Source organism: Ambystoma mexicanum, chromosome 3p, assembly GCF_040938575.1.
Source record: "Ambystoma mexicanum isolate Mex_15411 chromosome 3p, UKY_AmexF1_1, whole genome shotgun sequence".
NCBI classification, from domain to species: domain Eukaryota; kingdom Metazoa; phylum Chordata; class Amphibia; order Caudata; family Ambystomatidae; genus Ambystoma; species Ambystoma mexicanum.
The window spans coordinates 847,820,098-847,842,742 of record NC_090925.1 but is presented as its reverse complement, the minus strand read 5'-3'; the positions used below and the strand labels follow the sequence as shown (position 1 = coordinate 847,842,742).

At 45.9% G+C, this 22,645-nt stretch overlaps 1 pseudogene; it reads left to right on the top strand.

The window, feature by feature from the left end:
- Positions 1–20,749, top strand: part of LOC138579625 (zymogen granule membrane protein 16-like) — a 94,850-nt pseudogene extending 74,101 nt beyond the window's left edge.
- The last annotated feature ends 1,896 nt before the right edge of the window (positions 20,750–22,645 follow it).

Below are 22,645 nucleotides of genomic sequence, written 5' to 3'. Positions count from 1 at the left end.
ACAGAGGGCATTCGGCCACCTTTAGCCAGTATTCCTTAACATTGCTTGGGCATGTATGCAGGGGGGTCCTTGGGAAAGAACCTCTGGTACAAAGATGGAGAGCTTCTCCTATTGTTGGTCAATTTTCACCAATCGGTGGGGCAAGTTAATTTGAATTGTGTGGACTTTAATTTATTTATTTATTGTTCACGTGTAATTCGTGAATGCTGTTCATGGGAAAACTGAGCTGTTGTGCGGCATTACTGAGCTGTTTTTGGGGTGGGGGCATTTCATTACTGTTTTCACCAACTCATTGGAATAGAGAACCACCAAACCTCTGTTTTAAAACGTAATGTAGGCCGTTCATTAAAAAAAAATAATAATAATCTTTTGCACAAATAAGCTGTAGTTCAAAATGCAATATATTGCCCAAATTCTGACACATTTTAGCCAACATGGTAGCAGCTGATCACCTTACAACACATATGCGCAGGTAGCTTTGCAATCCTGGAGCACTGGATTTGTAATATTTCCCACAAGGCAACTCTGGAATGTGTTGTGCTCTCTCCAGTTTCACTGGCTTGGGTTTTGCTGGCTCTTGACATACCTGTAGTTTCCCCAAGTCCATACACACAGCTCAAGCATTTCCGTGTGATCGCCAGACCTGGGGGATCTCGGGGCCTGACCCAATGTGCCAGGAAGCTTTGCTGTGCTATGTCCATTCCTGGGAGCTCTCGGGGTCTCAGCCAAGTCTCGGCGTGTGGGGGACAAAACCAAAAGCACACACATCGAGTAGCAGTAGTAGTACAAATAATAATGTTTTTATTGTGAACGGTTTTAAAGAAAAGCTTTCACAAATACAGAATATTAATAAAATACAAGTTCAAATAATTCAATCAAAGGTGCAAATACTATGTTAATTAATTCTTCGTCTATAAAATCAACCCTACGTTAAGAATCTTAAAACCGTAATTGATAAAGCGGTTGAAAAACACAAATTGTGGTGAGCCTAAAAAAAAAAATCTGTGTCCATATGGCCAGGATTATGTACACATTTCCAAAAAACAGGATACGAGGAGCCTGGAGGGCTGCACAGAAAAGAAAAAGGCGCTTCAAAGCAGCAGGAACAATTCCAAACATGACATATGGAGTAGGAAAGGCTTCTTTATTTCTCAAATTTAAAATGTCATGGGTTCGATTAAATGGAATCTAAATCTCATGAACTGAGGCCTCCATTTTGTATTGGGGAAATTTACTTAGATATATTGAGCAACCCTACTTCTCGTGCTCCTGTGCTAGGAAGCTACATAACGTGCACTTTGATATTAATGACGCACAGGCATCCCTAACAGAATCTCCTTTAAGGCGTTCCATAAAACAACACGACACATACAAGTGGTGGGTGGTCAGGAAACACAGCGCAGCAATAGTTGAGAGCAGACCATATTCTGACACTATCAGTCGTCCCGATGATCTTTCTGTGTTGTCTCACCTGTGTGGGCGTCTTTCTCTCACTGTGTACTCAGGTACCCCCCGATCTTCCTCCTACTCCGGCGAGTACGGCGGCAAAGGCGGAAAGCGCTTCTCCCACTCCGGGAACCAGCTAGATGGACCGCTGACGGCCCTGAGGATCCGGTCAAACAGAAACTACATTGTGGGGTGAGTTGAGGGGACCCATGGAACCTCATGCCAGGGTTGCCCTGGAGGCCAATGCTGGGGTTGCTGTGCCCTGTGAACCTTCAACTTGCTTTGCGGTGCCAACCATTCCCCATTGATGGCCACGTGCACATCTGTTGCAGAGCCCTGGCATTCCTCACTCATGGATAATGCATGCATCGCTCTTGTCCCACCCCTCTTTTAAATCATTGATGTTTAGCAATGTTTATTTCTACATGAAAGTGCAGGGGTGAGTCGATGAGGTCTAATTAAACATGAACAATTCCTATTATCAAAGGAAGCCCATGATAGTACAATGCAAAAATAATTAAGTGCAAATGTGCCATTTCACATCACATTGTGCAGGTTTCCTCACAAACCAGATCATTCATTTACCACAGGGTTTTGTACTAATAAGAATGTGTGTATAGCGCTTCATGCGGATTCTTTCAGTTTTTAAATTCTGCAATAACAAGTGTTCGGATTTCACAATTTAATGGCACTCAATTTATCGACGCCGGAGGGAGTTGGGATTTAAACTTGCAGTATGCAGGCCTCCCTGTGTCAGAGGAGAACACTTAACTCTTTAGATGCCTCACTGAAAGAGGATTGAAGAGACCTCTATCTTCCCACCACAACACATACCACACACAAACATGATGAGGGGGAGATGGGCACATCCACCTGAAGGTAGGGGCGGGAGGCGAGGGGGCCCTGGGCAATGGCGATCAGCTAGAGAGCATCAACAGCTGAGTTGAGACTCATATCAGGCTTTAACAGAAGGATTGTGTTTGGTTTAAAACCCATCGAATGAAGAAAGGGTTGAAACAAGCACGTATATTTCTCCGTAAGCGCACGAAATTATAGGGAGAATAAAACAAGTGGGAAAACATGTTTGCAGGAAGCAAGGATAAGATATGATAGGTCTGTAGTGCTTAGCCCAAATGTCCAAGTCTATTTCTGTTTGGGTCAGGGTAGTATTTCCCTGAAGCAATTACATACAGTAACTTATAGTTATGTGGATTCCCTATATCCTGGAACCGCCTCTGTAGATGTGACTCGTGGATGTTGGCTCTTCTGGACCATGATCACTTGCCTTTCAGATGCTAGTTTATCCCGGGTCGGTTTTCAGGCTGCAGTTACTATACAAGCTTCCTAGATAGTGACGATGTTGTTGAGCTATGACACCTGCTCCCAGCTTGGATTCCTCTTGAGTTGTTGCCTGCAGAGATGCCTCTTGACCCCACCGTAGGCTCCTTTCTGATTTGAGGATGGGACTCTTTTGAGTCAGGTGTTCCATGAACCCACCAGCTTCTGGTTTCCAGGAACTTTTTGAGTTGAGTTTTGCACTTGGTGCCCTGTAATCAAGTATTCCAAAGAATGTTCCCAGTTGAGAATCTGAATGAGTCATCGTGCCTTGACACCACAACCCTTCTCCCTAGCTCTCTTTAAGTACAAGGCAGACTTTCCTTCGTCACCTTGGTGGATTTGTTCCTCCCCAACGAAATCCGAAAGTGTTTTTGCGATTCTCGTCTCTCCCTTACAAGTATTGCCGTTGGTCGGCTTGCCAGCCGCAGCAGATTCAGGACTATGGCTCCCAGCTATCCTACTTCCCATTTCTTAGTCTCTTCTCTTAAGAGATTTTTATTTATTTTCCTTGGTGTGCTTGTCAGTCCCACTAGACTCTGAACTATGTTTCTGGTTTAGCCTGTCTTCCTTCTTACCATTCAACTTCTATTGGGTCTTTGGACTGTGACATTACTAGTTCAACACGGCTTCAGGTTCACTAGCCCTGACACCTGGGACGCACCACAGCCCTGGACCCAAAGGTCTCCTTGTCAACTTCTCAACAGATTCTGGCCTCTTGCCTCCGGATTGGCTAATGCTGGATTCTCAAACAGAGCCTCCCTGTCTGCTCTCACCTCCTTCTCCTTTGACCTTTCTCTGTCTGAGATGATCGATCATTTCCTGCCTCCTTCTCTTTTCTCCTCCAACCTTTTCCTCTGTCTCTCCCCAATGCCTTCCTCATTCATTTAATTTATTTTTACATTTGTATTGCGTGCTAAGCCTTGAGGCATCAAGGCGCTGGTAAATGTTGGGTTGCAAAAGACTGTGCAGGCATAGAATACTAATCACAGTGTGGCCAATGCAGAAGGTGATTACATTTAAGAGGAAAGCAGTGTTTTTAGTGCTTTCTGTAAGGTCCGTTATGAATGTTCAGACCTAGGTAAGTTTGGGAGAAGGTTCCAATGGTTGGTTGCCATGGCAGGGAAACTGGATCCACCAGCTTTAGACCGTTTAAATGTAGGCTGGGAGATGCGGTGGGCATACGCTGCCATAGTGGGTCTGGTCGATGAAGATTTGGTGAATTCTTGAGATAGGTAGGGAGGTGCATCATTGGACAGGCATTTTTGCATGATGGACAGTGTCTTGATGATACCTCGTTCGCGGACTGGGAGCCAGTGGACATCTTTACTTGCTGCCGAGATGTGTTCATTTTTAGGGATATTGAGTGTGGCTCTGATAGCATTGTTCTGGATAACTTGCATTTTTCTAATGTTCTGCTCAGATGTGCCAACAAAAAAGTGTATTGCAATGGTCAAGCCTTGATCCTATGATAGCTTGGGCTATGGTGAGACAGCTGTCGGGAGAGGAAAGGTCTGGACGCATTGATTAATTCAGTGGAATAGGCTGCGGACAAGGAAATTACGTTAACTTGTTGTTCGAGGGATACTCCCAGTGTCCAGGTATACTCCCAGTGTTTTCACATAGGGTGAGACAGGGATCTGGAAGCCATTTATGGAGAAGGAGGAGTATTGGGGGGGTCAGGTTTTTTTTAATCAAATACGGGGGGCAACTAGAAGTAGCCCTGTTTTGCCGTCATCCAAGCAAAGCCGACGTGTGGCTATCCAAGCCTGGATGGTCAGGTAAACAGAGTTTAGAGTAGTGGAGTTGTCAAGGTAGTTGCCAGTAAGGGTGAGTAAGATTTGTGTGTCATCCGCATAGTTTGTATATGATATTCCAGTAGAGTCCAGGAGGTAGAAAAGGAGTATTGTGAATATGTCATACAAATTAGGGGATATACAGGAGCCTTGAGGCACTCAAAGTGATAGGTGTTGGTGAGGCACTGGCGTTCTCAGTAAAAACTCTGATGGTTCCGTCTCCTAAGAAGGAGGCCATCCAAGGTATGGCTTGAGGGGAGACATTGGCTGATGTGGAGAGGTGCTGACCTAGTATTTTATGGTCTGTCAAGTCAAACGCTGCGGATAGGTCGAGGAGGAGGAGGAGGAGCAGCAGCAGCAGGGTGGGTTTGGCTTTGTCTCCGATTTCGTCGATCGGGATCTTTAAGTTGAGTAATGCTGACTTAGTGCTGTGGCCGGGTCAGAAGCCGGACTGACGCATCCCTAAGAAGTGATTAAGTGTCATTGAATTTGCAGATAAGCAGCCCTATCTAGGAATTTTAACAGGAATGGTACTGTGGTGACGGGGCGTTAATTAGTGGGGATGGCAGGGTCTAATGTAGGTTTCTTGATGAGGGGGAGCACTCAAGCTTCCTTGAGCCTGGTGGGAACGGTACCAGTGGAGAAGGAGGCATTGATAAGGGGGGAATGTGGGTCTGCACAGTCTTTGATCAAGCTGGCAGGGCATGCGTCCCCTTTACAGAGGGAGGGTTTGAGTCCTTTGAGGATGGTTTTGACATCCTCCTCAGTGACACCGGTGAAGTATAACAGGTGAACATTTTGTGGATGGGTAGGTGTAAGGGGTGCTGTTGTCTGCGGCACTTGCGCGGGTCAATCATGGATTGTTTGGTGTTGATTTTCCAGTGTAAGGTGTCCATTTTAGAGAGCATGGCATTTGGGATATTTGAACACCATGCATCATCTTTTGTTATGGTGACTGGTTGGGAGGTAGGGGTCTCTAGGTCTCTGATGATAGAGAAGATTTCATGGGTGTTAGATTTGGAGTTGGTAATGCGAGCATTGTAGTTGGAGGCCTTGGCTAAGAGGATGGCTTTCTAGTACTGTTTAGCTGCTAATGTGAACACTAGTTTATTCTCAACGATTTGTGATTTTTTTTTCCAGTTGGATTCAGCTAATCGCTTGTTGGATCGGAGAGTCTGGAGTTCAGGGGTGAACCACAAGTTTCTGTGCGCTGATGGTTTACTTTTACGTGGCCCGAGAGGGGTGTAATGTCGATGGTGTCTGTGAGGGTTTAGCAATTAGTTCCAAAAGTGTGTTGGGGTCTGCCACGAATGGGGGATTAGGTAAAAGGGAGGTGAGCAAAGTGGAGAGGCGTTTGTTCAGAGATGTGGAGCTTTGTGTGAGAGTGGAGGGCCACAGGCTGGTGGTTGTAGAGTGCATTGTAGGGGAGATGGAGAATTGCATTACGTTGTGGTCAGACCAGGGGCATGGGCTATTGGAATGGATAGACCCTTGGCAGATGAGGACAACTATCCAGTCCAAGATACGGCCTGTGTTATGAGTGGGGGTATTGATACATTGGGTGAAGCCTAGATCGTTGAGAGAGTTGGCAAGAGAGGTTGCAGCTCAGCCATGCGGGTCATTATATCCAAGTTTGAAGTCACTTAGAAGGATGGTTTTGGAAGATGGTTTGATAACGGTACTCATGGTGTGTAAAAGGTTCTCCTCAAATAGGGCGGCTGGACCTGGGGGCTCATAGATAGTGTGCTAGGAGATGGTGTCTGAGTAGGAGAGAGGTAGTTTGATGGACAAAATATCATAGTTGTTAGGCAAGGTGGAGTTGAGCACTCTGATGTGAAGGGAGTCCCTTGTGATGAGTGCTACCCCTCCTCCTTTTGCCTTAAGTCTGTCTGCGCAGAAAATAGTGTAACCAGCAGGCAAAGCGTTGGAGAGTACTGGGCCAGATGCTGGGTGCAGCCAGGTTGCAGTAGTTGCTAGGATGTCAAGGTTTAATGTGGTAATCAGATCGTTAATGTCAAGGGCATGAGCAGGAATGGATCTTGTGTTGATGAGAGCACATTCTAAAGGCTGAGAGGGTGCCGATCCATTTGACTGGCATGGCTGGATCTTAGGGAGGTAGCTCTGTTGGGAGGTGGGCATCTGGGGCTCCTTGGGGTGGTGTGTAGGTGACTGCCTAGGTTTAAGTGCAGCAGTTGTTCGCATGCTTAAATACTGGTTTCTTTTGGCTGTGGTTTGAGGATGCGAGCGGGGCATTCTTGGTGGGCGCGCCTGTGAGTAAATACGGCAAGTGGTGTCCTGGATAGGTAGGGTGGGTGGCAGGGGTATTTGAGTGGAGGTGCTTCGGCTGTTGGGGGGCCAGGAGTGTGATGATCCGCAGGCTTCATGCTCAGAAACAGGGCTGTGGTGCAAAGTCAGGTGTCTGAGCTTTAGGAAGTAGGTTGGCTTAGGACCTAAAGGTAATGGTAGGTGCGTGCAGGTGTGAATGGTGTGCACCACCGGCCTATAGCTGGCGTGGTATATGACTCAATGGGTTGAGTGTGCTTACTGTGGGCTGAAGTTATGTTTACTTTGGCAAATTTAAATGGTGTTAGGAAGGGTGTGGGGGAGGTAGGCATTGCAAATAGGCTACAGTCGCTTGTGTGGCAGAAGGAATATGCAAGGCGCTACTTAGTAAACAAAAAGAGAGCAAATTACCTTAATTCAGGCTTTGGACGGTGTAAATGGTGGGGTTGCTGCAGGTGACCTCCAGCGGAGGCTGTAGGGGGTGAACAGTGACATAGTGGTGAGCCTGGAGACAGGCCCGGCCAGGATAGACTAAGACAGGCGATGAGACCCTTAGAAGTGGCCCTTGGGAATGGCCTGGCTGCGCCTTCCGGGAGAGGGGTGGCTTCTCCATAAGTTTAGTGCTCAGCCAATCACGTTGCTCGGCAGTTTCTGGGCTCTGTGTGTGTCCTGAGTGTGTCGGACGAAGATGCAGTGGCCATTTGGAAAGGTCTCGTAGTTTGTGGATCTGCATAAGCCTCAATGGAGGTGGTGGGGGCATTTGCTGGACATCAGCTTGATGCAGCTCTCCTGCGTTGCTTGCATCCAAGACAGGCGATGAGATGCTTATAAGTGGTCCTTTGGAATGGCCAGGTTATACTTCATATGGACATAGGCTCCCTCCTCTGACCCATGTGAGATTTCTTGTAAATTAATTACTGGTGGTCATTCCGGGACTCCGTGGGACGAGTCCCATGGTGATCTGCAATCGAGGAATTAGATGGCCCTGTGCGGATGACCACTTGATTCTGCACTGGAGCCCTCTAGCCCATTTGTTCTTTTCTGCCTCATCCAAACTTCTGCTCGTAAGTATATCTGGTTCCCTTTGTTTACCCTGCCACAGCGGGTCTCTGGTTACGGTCACACTCGCAGTACTACCCGCGGGCCACACTAGGGAACATGTATTTCTTCCCATGTTCTTCACAAACGAGAGTGTGACTCACAAACTGCTATAGTGGAGTAGATATGCCTTTGCCTGAACTATCTGTGGGCATCCTTTATATACCCCCTGCAGGGTTGGAATCATAGATAGGGTGACTTCCCTCTGCCCCAAGAATCCCTCTTGCACCATTTCACATCTTGAAGAGTGATACTTCATCATATACCCCACTCCCTTTCCATTTGGCTTGCCCCCAAGATTGCTTGGGAAGGGTTATTTGCTTCAACCTCTCAGCCACATATAGCAGGTTTTGTGATAAGACAGGGTCTGCAGGACCTCAAAATCTATTTCCCAGGTTAAAACTGTTCCTTTCAGTTCTTTAGACTTCTAGTCCCTCATGTAGGATAGGGCTGGATAATTGTTCCAGCAGACCCTTAAGAAATCTGTAGAGAATCTCCCAGCTTGTGCGCAGGCCCAGTCCATCCATTGAGGAAGAATGGAATGTTACTTCATAACCCCAGCTGTTCTGGCAACTCTACTACCACCACTTCCTTCACGGACACTAATTGACCCTACACCACAATAGCCCATCTGGCTTTGGGGTACACGTCCTGGTCTCCTTGGATTCAGGTGATCTGCACTGCGTGGTCAGGCATTACTTATGAGCACAACACCAAGTCACGGCTTACAGCAGTTTGGTGACTCCCTTCAACGTTATGTCCTTTTAGAGTGAGTGTGATGTGATAGTTCTCACATCTATCTCTATGATGGGTTCAGTTTGCCTCTCCTACCTTTCGGCTGTTTTGGGCCACCAGTCCAGTTCTATCTGCGGGCCAGATTGTGGGGGGCACATATCTCGTGTCTGTGGGCTTTTCCCGGTGTGCCCAGGTCAGACCCAATCTATCTGGTTTTGTTTCTTGGGATGGCATACTCCCCTCTCGGCCTCCTTCAGGTAGTCTGGTATGACCCGTTCTGTGAGTCACTGCTGACCCTCAGTCAGGTTGCGAGGAAACCCGCCTCTAGACCTACCAGACTATACTACACCAACCAACTCTCTGTACCGCGTATTAACAAAGCTAAAGCAGGAGGGATAGGTTTCCCTTACGTAGCCTCAAAATTATGGAACCAACTACCCACTGCCTTAAGAGAAGAAAACTCTCTTACTGCCTTCAGAATGAACCTCAAAACTTCTCTTTAACTAACCCACTAACTGACAATCCTCTCATTGAACTGTACATTAACAATGCTTGTATGTGTTTCTATGTGTAACTAAGTTCCTGCTTTCCTGATGTAACCAGCGCCACGATGCCCCCGGGCTGATGCGCACTTAACAAATACGAATACATAAATAATAAATAAATAAAGGGCTTAAATTATTTCCCATAGGTCTGGGTTGGAACCCCTCCCCATCGGGGATGGTAATTATTATTTCCTCGACCTTGAGGGGAAGAGTACAGAGGTCCTGGTTCTTGGTGTGCATGCTTGTTGGTTTCTACTGGCTTCATGATGGTGTCTTCCAGGGTGGGCTAGTACAGTTGTCTCACTGTTCGTAGTAGGTGCCCGGGAGGCAGTTTCATTTTCACTTGTTCCAGATTCAGGCCTTTCAAACATTTGTTGACTCGGTCCTTAATTCGATAGGGGAACTGTAAGGAGTTATTTGAAGGTGTAAATTGGAGCCCCCATAGTTTTTATCTAGAATATTATTGCCGTAGCCCTAGTCTTTAAGATTCCCAACTTAATATTATTTCAAGGGGTTTCCTGATCGGGGTTCAGGACCTGATACATAGCTTGGAGTTCATCTGTCAGCAAATGGTTGATGCTTTTTTCCCAATGTCTCCAATCCCACCCTACTGTTTCGGCTATGAATTAAAAACAATAAAAATGCCCCATGGTCTTCCCCTTCATGGTCTTCCCCTTATCCTAGTGGGTGTGACCCTTACTTTCCTTCAGTTTTGCCTAAAGGTTTGCTGAGATGGAGAACCCTGTTCACATGATTTATTTGTTGAAGTCAGCTCAGAGTTTTTTTGATAGGGCTGATCTGATTAAAGGAGGAGTCTTGAAGTGTAACTCCAGGTGCCGGAGGAACCTGTGGGCTCCCCATGGTGTCCCATTTGGGTTCCTGCTGTCCTTTCTGTCAGTGGGCTGGACCTTTTAAGTCAAGCCCTGTGGTCACACTGCTGACACCATCTGTCACGGAACGAATAAACAAACAATGTGTGGATCTGCACATCTTAATCAAAAAGCCTTCTTGAACAAGTGAATAAAGAACATTATTGGTGCTAACTCTAGAAGGGTCCACAACGCTAGGCCCAACAAAAGCTAAAGAAGGTGTCCTATTGTACATGTATGGAAACAGTGTTGCAACCGCCTCGAGTTATAGAGACTAATGTTCTTGTGAAGATGTGCTTCACAAAATCAAATATCAATGTACTGATATGTTTTCCATACATGTATATATAAGTATTTGATTATTGTACACGATTGTTCAATTATATGCAATGCAAAGTATATATTGATCATTTTGTAGTTTGCTGAAGTATGTAGTCACAATGTGTTGGGATGAATGTCAATATTCCTCCTTAAGGTTTCTATTAGCTAGGATTACCCATATTTTCTTCTCTAGGGATCCTTTCTAGCCTGTCTTATTTCCTGTCTTTCAACTTCTTCAAGGTCTTCAGGCCTTGGCCCTACCAGTCTTTGGGCCAAGGTCGACCTCAAGCCTCTTTACTTCACTAGCTCTGAAACCCTGGCTGCACCCTAGCACTGGCTGCCTGATCTCGCTGTCTGACTTTCCGCACCACTTCTGGCACCCGGCCATCTTAGTTTGGCCAATGGTGGTTTCTTCAACAGGAATCTCCTCTCCGCTACGGCCACTTCCTTCCCTTTCCACAACTCTCTGCCTCTGATGACCGCCTTCTCCCTTGCTTTATTTCAACCTCCCCCTCAGTCACTCATAAAACCCCTTAATTTCCCTTCACCTTTCTCTGTTGTTCTCTTTCATTTTATTTCCCTCCTCTATTGTCTTTCTTTCCTTTATCCTTCCATCGTATTTCTCTCTCGCTTTCTGCATACACCTCTGCACTGTCTCTTCTTGGGCAGCATCATGAAGCGGGCAGGTTTCCATTTGGGTACCGTCTGACTCCTGCCCCATGGTTCCTCTCACCTGAGGTCAGGGACTTGGTCACAAAACAACAAGGTTTTCTGAAACCCAACAATGACTTCCACAGCCCACTGAAACAGGTGAGTGTTGCACTTCATGAGCATAATATTTATTTATTTATGATGGTATTTATTGAGCGTGGACCTAGCTTCGAGGAGCAATGGAGCGCTTTACAGAGGTATACAACAGCACATTTACACAACGGAGCGCTTTACAGAGCTATACAACAGTACAGATGCATAATGGAGCGCTTTTCAGAAGTAACAACAGAACAGGTATACTGTTTATCTTCCCACCCCTCAGAGGACAACTAGTCTGAGCTATATGGGAGGAGTGAGGTATGTGTGAAGTGGCAGAGGCAGCCTCCTTTTTGTTTAAGGGCCCAGAGGTCAGCTTACAAGGGATTCTAATTGTTCTCCCATGGCTTTTTGGAGTAGCTGAAAACATCAGGTTGTCCTTTTCATGAAGTACTCCCACAAATGTCTCACATTTTAATGTACGACCATATTTGACAGGGAAACCATCATAGCCCAAGTCCACCTTCAACTGCGCAGGATCAGCCATACTTTTTTAATAAGCAGCCATTTTAGGCCTGTAAATCCGTACTATGCCTAGTTTCAGCATTGTATACCCATGTACCACGATTATGCATTAGGAGCACCTTCACAGGCCCATTCTCAAAACCATAAGCACCGCAATAGGCTAACTCGCAGCACCATAAACCCTTGCTTAACCATCATATGTCCGGTTACCTCTTTGTATGTCCAAGTATCCCCCCCCCTCCCTGTAATGCCAGTACAGCTTCATATGTCCTGTTTCTGCTTCACGAGTGCAGCCTCACATGCCTGCACACTACTCCATATGCCCGGGTTCAACTGCACATGCACAGCCAGAACCTCAGCGCAAAGGTGCAGTCGTATATGTAAAAAAACGCTTCTTATGCCCGGTCTCCGCCTCAAATGCCTGTGTACTGTGATAACCATTTAAGCACCCCAGGGCAGATTACATATTTCCCACAGAAAAATTGCAATGGCAGTTTCCACCGTAGCATGCCAGGTACAGCAGAACCAGCAGCCATGTAGGCTCCCTTCACATCTCATCTGCTCAACAGGTAAACCAGAGTGGGCAAAATGGCTTGTGCACTCCCTAAACAAATAAAGCGAGGGCGCCATCAATACAGGCTTACCTGCCCAACGGCGTGTGTCCTGGACAGATAGGAACAGTGCAAGCTTGCCTCACACAAGGGGACTGAAACATGTAGGAGTGCAAGCATCGCTTCAGCAGAACAGTTACATCAACTGTGGTGCCAGCTCAACTCGCCCAAGAGGTTCAGTGCGGGCAGCTGCGGTGCACCCTGCACTCTCACATAACATGCACAGCACGGATAGCAGCAGTGCACGTTTCCGTCACACAACTAGTCCAGCACTGCCAGGCGCGGTGGAAAGTTCCTTGCCAGACTGTGGCTACATCACAAGCAGCAGCAGTGTAAGGATCACTTCCGGAGAGGCGGGTACATTCATAGAAGCAGCGCACACTGTTTATAAACCCCCAGACTGTGGCTACCTCACAAGCAGCAGCAGTGTAAAGATCATTTCCGGAGATGCGGTTACATTCATAGAAGCAGCGCACACTGTTTATAAACCCCCAGACTGTGGCTACCTCACAAGCAGCAGCAGTGTAAGGATCATTTCCGGTGAGGCGGTTACATTCATCGGAGCAGCGCAAGCTTTCCTTACACACTTTCTCTAAACCATACTTCGGGAAAACAGTAGCGGCAGGACAAGTGTGTCGCACACAACACGTCCAGTGCAGGAAGAAGCAGTGCAAGGAGCACAAGGATCCCACCGACAGAACAGTTGAAGCTTCCTTTGCACAACTTGTCCAACACACAGATCTGCAATACAACTTCCCTCCAGCAGAACAGGCTCTATGGACAGCTCAGGCACAAGCAGTGCAAACTCCCCTCACACAAACCACCATAGCAACTGTGGTCCATCCTTCCTCCTAAAAAAAAAAAATAAAAAAAAAAAAACAGGAACATCACAGAAAAAAAAGCAGGGACATCACAGAAAGCAGCTGTGTGCATTCACCACACAACCAGCCCAGCACTCACCAGGGCAACTTCCCTCACTCAACAGACACAGTACAGGCAGCAGCAATGCAGGCTTCATGCCCACAAGACGAGCACACACTGAGCAGGCCACCTGCACACTGGATTACAGTAGCCACTGAGGACCTATTGTTTACATAAGTTACATATCAATCCCAGGTGGACCCCCTGTGCTATTGCCCAATTCCTCCACTGATGCCACAGAGTAATGTGGTATTACCCAAATTGATCTGAAAAATTTGAATGAATGGTAGATTTGACCGAATTCGGTCACTACCATTAGTTCGATTATTTATTTTATTTTTTTGGATCTTTTCTTTCCCGATCAATTTGGGTATGAAAATACCGACCATGAAGAGCGTGGGTTGCGGGGGTGTCCTCTGCTCCCCATGTTCGGTATCTTCGGCCTCAGGGATTGCAGGGGTGTCCCCTGCATCCTTAACATTGGCGGCGGGGCAGGCAGGCAACCCAGACTCGGGAATGGCACACAGTACACGTAGAACCACAACTCAATGAGTGGGATACCTGTCCAGGTAAAGGCAGTGAATCTCACTCTCGGGTGAGCTCGGACAACTCCTGTTTTTCTCTGAGGACCTTGATGTACCCCTAGGAAGGATCAAAAAAAATGTGAGGCCTAGTAAACCAATCACTCTCATTTATAGTAACTAAAGTCTCTATGGGGCTTATACCTGGCTTCCTGTTGTGCTCTCTCTGAGTATTCCAGCACATCCCTGCATCAAGCTCTGCATTGCCGCAAACTATAACCACAAAGCTCTTTTGATCTAAGAAGAGAAAGTTACACACACATGCATGCACACGCATAGTCAATAAATACACTGCAGAAGTGGTGTAAGGTAGAGTTGGGGATGGGGAAGAGGTGTAATATGCTGGGGCATGAGCCTCTTCCCTGAAGCGGAGAGTAAGTTTGAGGGCGGCCTTTTGAATTCGGGGACACTGGTGATGTCTGAGTAGAGTACATTACAGAGTGTAGGGAGCAAGGAGTGAGAATTAGCGAGACGATTCACAGGGTGGGCGGAGGACAGAAATAATGAGGTCTCTAAAATGGGTGGGGGGAGTCTGAGGAGGGGGGACTTGCAGGATATTGAAGTAGCCAAATAAGGCATGTGTTTTGTATATATATCATACTGGACTCAGGGCCTAGAGCCCGACTCTTCCTGGAAATCTCTCTTCCGGTGAGAGATCAGCCTGATTAAAAGGAGCCCTGCTCCATCAAAAAGCAAACCCTTTCACCTTCTAGACCTTTGTGGGCTCATTTACCAAACTACTCGTACCTGCCCCTCAACTCGGACCTCTTTGCGTTCATTCGCCAGCCACTTGCAAGGAAGCAATCACTGCAAACTTTCACGGAATGGCAGCTTTCAAGCAACCTAATGCGGTCCCAACAAAACTGCCCTTGCACTGTTTTCAGCGCCCCTGTAATGTCTCCTACACCGGCCTCTTTCCTACAGTCCCATATTCATAACATCGCCCCACGTGTTTCAGGCGGTGGGTCCATCAACCCAGGCAATAGTAGAACAATTTTGCCATGGTTTGATGCTGAATGTAGGCAGGCAAAAAGGGATCTCCATCTGGTCTCGTTGAATATGAGTTCCCCTAGTGGCACGCTCTATCAGCTTAAGAAAGCTTATAGAATGTTACTGAAACAAAAGAAAAATCAATTCATGGTAAAGCAGTGGGATCTTTTGGATATGACTGTTTGTGAAAATAACCCAACAAAAATTCTGGGAGATTGTGAAAAGGGGCTTTGGGGGAGAACATATGGGCTCAGCTGAACAAATTCCTGGTGATCTTTGGGTCTCACATTTTAGTGAGTTTCTTTGCGACGCAGAGACCCACATGCAAGCTAATATTGAGAATGGAAGGGAATCTCACTGTGAGATAGCCTTCAGTCGGAAAGAAATAGTGGCACAAGTTAGAAAGCTGAAGATGGGCAAGGCAGCAGGCCCGGATGGATTGAGACCTGAAGTATTTAGTGCATCTGTGGACTGGTGGTTGCCAGTCCTGTACCAGGTCTTTAATTCCATCGCTAATATTTTCGTGCTGCCAGACTCGTGGAACAAAAGTTTAATTGTCCCATTGTTTAAAAAAGGGTAATGCCCTGGACCTACATTGTTATCGGCCCATTGCACTCCTAGACACCACTAATAAAATCTTTGCGGGTTGTCTAGCCGAGCATCTGGAGGAGTGGTTATTAGATAACTCCATCCTCCCGGATACACAAGCAGGCTTCTGCAGAGGCTTCTCCACGATCAATCAATGTTTTATACTGAATACGATCGTGGAGAAGTACACCAGAAGGAGGAAGAATAACCCTTATGTGGCCTTCTTAGATCTTACGAAGGCTTTTGATGCCTTAAATCGCAATCTTTTATGGGCAAAGCTTAGGAGCATAGGGGTTCCATCAGGTCTCCTCCAATTAATAACCCCCCTTTATGAGAACACTTCAGTTAGCGTGACGTGTGCAGTAAATCATAAATACTCAGGCTGTTGTATGGAAAAATGTAGGGATAAAGCAGGAGTACCCTTTGGCCCCACTACTGTTTTCACAATTTCTTTGTGATTTTAACCCTCACAATGTATCTCAAGGTCTGATTTCCCCCTCTTGTAAATAGCGCAAAATTCAGCACCTTATTATATGCTGATGATACAGTGCTTTTGGATCTAACACAAAGGGGGCTCCAGCGGAGCTTAGAGTACTCTAATAAATACTTTAATTGAATACTCTTAAAAGCAAGGTACTCGTTTTTGGCAAAAGTAAATCACCATTTAAATGGGCTCTGAATAACCAACTGATCGAGGTGGTGGATGAATATAAATACCTGGGCCTCGTGTTCTTAGGAAGGGGAGGTTGGAGAAGTCATGTAAATGTGGCAGTTACACAAGCGATGCAGGGTCTGAGAGATCTCCTCTGTTTTTACTATAATTCTGGTGGAAAACGCCTGGATAAGTGTCTTCAGATCATTGGGTCAAAGATTAATACAGCCATTCTCTATGGTGCTGTGATTTGGGGGGCAGCGCCATTCCTTAGAGCCCAGTGGGATGTACTAAGCATGAGCCGGTGATGGTTAGTATATCACTGCAAGCTCAGCAGAGGTTCTTAGAATTTTATTTGAACATTCCATTGGGCACCCCATCAACCTAAATATCGGAATGGCTTTGGGAGAGACCATGGGCCTCATTCTGAGATTGGTGGTAGTCATGGCGCTGTTTGCGCCATGACTGCCACCAGTAATGGGTCCGGCACCGGTCTAGTTCAATGGGGACTTAGCGGTGTAGTCCGACCTTTGCGGGACCGGTAAGTCCCCATTGAAAATTCCATTCCCATTCCAATGCGAAGGGCGCAAATAACGTGCTCGCGCATGTCAAGCCCGTTATTTGCGCCCTGGTCCCTTAGCGGGTCCCGTCCATAACGGCTGGTCAGACCTGCCATTATTGGCAGGACCCGCTAAGGGACCTTGTAGTAGCGAAGTAAGGGATTACCAGCAGCCGTCTCCTTACCTGTGCCTGGTATCCCTTACCGCCCACCTTATGATGACCCCCCCATGAAAAATATTACTAAGGACCTGAGGTGCTGGTATAATTGCAGAAAAGGTCTTCTGAAAAGACAGAGGCTGAGGGAAGTAACAGTGTTGGGCGATTTAACTTGCAGGCAGCCCAGATCTCTCTTAAAGGAAACTCAGCCCTGGCTATTCTGCTTTTAACATTGACGGTAATACAATTACAGTATCTAAAGAAGTAAAGACGCTAGGCTTTTACCTCGACTCCACTTTAACACTGAAGAAACAGGTAAACTCTCTAGCGTCCTCAACCGCTTACACATGCAAACTTATTATAGCATGCAGAGCTTTCCTATCTCAAGTTAGCTGTATTATCCTCGCCAATACTCGTATACTGTCCAGATTAGATTACTGCAATGCCCTTTACTTAGGAGCCAATAAATACATCACGGATAAAATTCAGATACTACAGAATAACATCTTGAGAACAGCCTTGAACCTTCCCACTAGAGAACATATTTCTAACCTGAGGAAAGAATATCATTGGCTAAAAATCAGAGATAGAATTGCATTCAAAACAGCCTCACTTACTTTCAAGTACCTTAATAATGCAGCCCCACCGTACCTGACGGAAAGAATAGTCAAAAGAACATCAACTCGTCCTACTAGAACTGCCAACTCTTATTGCCTTTTAGTACCTAGATTTAGACAAAAAAAATAAGGTGGAAGTAGCTTCTCGGTTAAGGCAGCCCAGTACTGGAACGCACCCCCACTTGACCTCGGAATAGACCAATCCTACTACAACTTCAGACGAAACATCCTAACATGGCTACATTCTAACGACCACCTTGCTTGACAACATACATTGTACTTGTGATCATTTGACTCCTGCTCCCTTTGAACCTACTCCTATGCATACTTATGTACTCTTTTTGTATATTCACTAGTTAGACCTGTTGATTATGTATTGCCTTTATATTTGTACTTGTCCTCATTCTGTAACTAATCTTGAAGTAACCTTGTCTGCTGTGGCGCCCAGTTACCTAAGGGTCCGGCGCGCTTGACAAATAAATAAACAAACAAACAACATTTGTAGAGCTGGAATTTGAGGCTCTCCGGGTGAGATGCGTGAATTTATCTTCCCTTAAATTGTATACCCGTAGGCTCGCCCAAGCTGGCGCTGACCCTGCAATAACTAAAATAAAGGTTGCTGATTGCCGAAGGAACATCCTCCAGGCCAAGGTAAATGTGCTGCAACTTAGAACAAGGGCACCATGACTGGGGTTGGATATGGTTTGCCCATGTGGTCTGGGGTGTGTCGAACATCTCGTACATGTTTTGCTGGATTGCACATTTTTTATTAATTTGAGGAAGCAGTGGTTAAGGCCTCACCTTATTATGAATCACCTACTGTCACACAGGGACAGTTTGCCTTTTGTCATTTATTGTGAAAATGCAAGGTTTTTATACGATTTAGCCCATTATATTAAGGTGGACCTGGAAGTCATTTATAGAAATAGGGCACTGGCAATGTGAAATTGTACAATGATGTTTTTTAATATTATGTTGGTATGATGAAACGCTGTATTATAGGGTAATTTATATTGTTGTGTTGTAATTGTTTGTGTATGTTTTAATGGACTTTGTTTCCGAATAAAATGATTTACTACTACACAGTTAAAGTTAAAAGAAAAGAGTCAGCAGACATTCTGTTCACTAAAAACCGCTGAAAGTCTGAGCTACCGTAATATAGGTCTACATATCCCTAACAAATAGGCAATACACTTTGAGTCCCACTCATTCCTCACATTCCTGTCCTGGTATACTTCAGTGGAGTCTCACTCATTCCTCACATTCCTGCCCTGATATACTTCAGAAAAGTCTTGCTCGTACCTCACTTCCCTGCCCTGGAATACTTCAGTGGAGTCTCACTCATTCCCTACAACGCTCGGCCTCATACATTTGAATTTGGCATTGCCCACCGCATTGCTGCTCGCTGCTCCAATTTTCAGTGCTATGTGGATGACACTCAGCTAGTGTGCAGGCTCCCCTCTGCCACCTCTTCTCCCTCTCTCATCTCCGACTGTCTTTCTGCAATCCAGGAGTGGTGTGCCGCCAACGACCTCTGCCTTAATGCCAGTAAGACAGAGATCCTCCTCATCAGCACTCCTGCACCTTCCTTTCCCGTCACTCTCTGGCCGGCCTCCCTTGGCCCTCTCCCTGCACCCACCTGTGAGGCTAAGAACCTCGTGGTCATCTTCGACTCTATGCTTTCATTTTCTCCACACATCTCTGATGTCTCTAAGACGTCAAACTACCAACTGCACCTCCTCAGAGGTATTCTTCCTTTCCTCTCCTTCCCCCAGAAGCTCTAGAGCTCTGCTTTTCTCTAGGTTGGACTACTGCAACAGCCTCTTCCTAAATCTGCCTGCTTCTACTCTCCGCCCTCTGCAACTCATCCAGAACCGGACTGCGAGACTTGCCCTTGACCTCAAGCCCAAGGATCGTATCTATCCAGCCCTGAAATCTCTTCACTGGCTCCCAGTGGCTGCAAGGATCATGTTCAAGACCCTTTGCATTGTCCACAAGGCCTTCTGGGGCCTGGGTCCGCAATACCTTCAACTCTCCCTTCGGAAATACCTTCCTACTCGAGCTCTGTGCTCCTCCACCTCCAACTCCCACAGGGTCAGTCACTTCTCCAACCAACGAGTGGGGGGGTAGATCTCTTTCTTTGGCTGGGGCCTCCACCTGGAACAGCCTCCCTGCCTCTCTGAAACTTGAGGAGAACCAGCTTCGGTTCCGGAAGCACCACAAGACCTTCCTCTTTGCTTCTGCTTTCTCTCTTCCTCTCCCCTGCTGATCTCTGTCTGTTTCTGTCTGTTTCGGCACCAGGCACCTGGCTATCTGCTGATTTTGGGCCCAGATCCCTGCCTACCCAGCCACACACCTGCACTGCCTCCTTGCAACCCTTGTACTTGGGTTCTGTATCTGCAACCCTACAATCCCTTTCCTGCACTTATCAGACACCCGTTGCCTGCGCCTTATTCTTGCACTTGCCACCTGCTGGCCAAAGTACCTCTTGTTGTTGATCACATGTTCAGCACTTTCCAATCTTCCCCTTGCACTTACCCCCACTCCCTCTTCCCTGCACTTACGTTTTCTCAATGTCACTTGGCCTTGTAAAATCATTGTTTTTTTTCCCCTCCTCTGTCCCCCTCCGTTGCCTCGTCATGCCCTGAAACACTTGTGTATGGGTGCGATATAAATAAAACATATCATATCATTTATTTCTATCCCCAGACACTGCAAGGAGTTTTACACAGTTTGTTTGTTAATGCATTGGTATTTTGTAACGCACAACACTGCTTGCCAATCTGCGTACCCATGGTTTGCCCCAAGGACATGGTATGTGCTGCTCCAGTGGTTAGAACTGTACATTTACATTTGTAATATGACACTATAGGTTACATACACAGTTGTTGAGGTATTAAACAGTGTTCTCTAAATATTAAGATGGCCTCTGTATTGTTTGACCCTCTGCAGGATCCAGGCTCGGTACGGTAAGGTATGGACCAACTACGTGGGAGGGAAGCTTGGTGACCTGGAGGAGGTCTTCCTGCATCCTGGTGAGTCCATCACACAGGTGCAAGGAAAGTACTTAACCTATGTCCGCAAACTGGTCTTCATCACAAGCCTGGGACGCAGCTTCCATTTCGGCAAGGACTACGCAATAGCTTCAATGCCGCCCAACTGCACCCGAACACTGTGCTGCGCTTCCTGAGCGGCCGCTCCGGCTCTCTCATCAACGCCATTAGTTTCCACTGGGACACGTACAGCAGCAACTGGTTCCACTGCAACAAATAGCGGCCCAGGCCTTGCTCTTTCATCAAGGTGCGCTCACCCCAAGGCAATGTTTTGCTTTAAATCCCAGCCAGTGTCTTGGGGAACATGTTCTGTGTGATCTAATGCATATCACAATAAAGATTCTATGGATGTCTAACTGGCAGTCTTGTGTGTTTGGTAGTGCTACTAATAGTCTGCAAGGAAACGTGGCTGGCACCCCTGGCATATATGAAATTAATGCATATTTTATGAGGCTTTTACTAACTCTGGAAGTCTTTCTGGAAAATTAGGGGGCCTGTCATTCCATGTCTAGGAATGTACTGTATTCTTATAGCTGCAATTCCCAGGTGGACTTCCAAGACTTTGCTCCTCACCAGGAACAAGATAGGAACTACATCTGACTGATTCATTTAAAAGCAGGAGTGCAACTCGTTTATGCTTTTAACTCAATTTGGTGAATAACTTGGGGGGATTTGAGATAATTATGTTCCCCCTTTTTAGTAGTACCATACCATTCCCACTCTAACAATACTACCCAATGGGCTTACTGACCAGGGAACAGCCCCAGACACAGTCCTTGTGGTCATCAGGTATATTTCAGGACTCATCACTTCTGTTTGAGGTCTCCATTTCTGGAGGCTTTGACTAGGATAACCCTTACTTTATCCAACAGTGGAAAACACTCATGTGCCTGAGAAAAACAACACCTTGCCCAGAGTTCCCAGAAGGAAGACAAATTCTCTCTCATTCCTTGTGCCTTCTCATCTTCTCATCTTAAAATGATGTGTTACCTGTGGTAAAAATTGAACAGGGCCTATTGCCTTCCTAAGTTGTTGGATTATCAGCAACATCAAAGGAGACTTGCAAGCACTGGTCAGAAAACCTCCATCACAAAAGAAGCATGATGTAAAGTGGTAAACATCCTTTAATTTCTCTGTGCACTTAAAGGGGAAGTTCTCTCTGGAATGGTATTGGCCAATGGATAGTGCATGTATTTTTGAACATATTTCAATCAATCATAAATATTTTTCCAATGCATCTTACCTTCGATTTTCTGACATTTTCACATGCAAACCTCACCGGTCCGAAACTGCCATCTTGTGATAATCTTATCCGTTGATCCATTCCCCTAAATTCAAGTGCCCTCATGACAGTAAATCAGATCACCTGGCCATCATGCTGACATCGACATGTCAAACCGATATTCTCCACCTTTTCTAATGACGTTGGTGCACAGCATAGCCAAACATACCCTGTCCTCAACAACATCATAACATTACCTAACACAAAACCTGCAAGATCAACACACACATGCACACAAACACACATACAGTAAAAGTTACTCTCTTTTTGCAACGTACACTTTACGATAAATACTCATAATCGGGTATTCACCAAGTCATTATATTTCTTAATTCAATGTAAATAAACTTCCAAAGACACATTAAAAAAGGTTTTGCACACACAATCAGTGAAACACAATGTTTACTAGAATCCATAGTTTTAATTTTTAGGTCGACTGTCACATTCCATGCAATCTTTCTGATTCTGTTCATCGATTGCCAGTACTTTAATTGTGACAGTCAAAGTTCTGTCTAATAAAATATTATTCAATTGTGTTCCATCATCTCATCTCATTTCTTTCGCCGCACATGACATTCCATTTGTGAGAAAAAACTTTCCTTACACATTGACAACCAACATGTTGCAAGCCGCATGTCTTCATTGCATAAAGGATGGCATGTTGGTGGGGACGATGGGCACCGTAAATGGGCAAAGTGGGGCTGCACGATCGTTCCAGAATATGGATATGAATGATCCGTTGCGAAAATCCAATTCTGGTTGAAGAACCCATCGATGGGTAGATGATTGCCATGACAAACGCACATCTTGATGACGTATCTATGTTAATTAGAAACATTGAAAATATATTTTAGTACACATTTGCACAATAAGTAACACATTTCAATAAAAAATTACTTTTTCTGTATGCGTAAAACTTCAATTAAAACAATG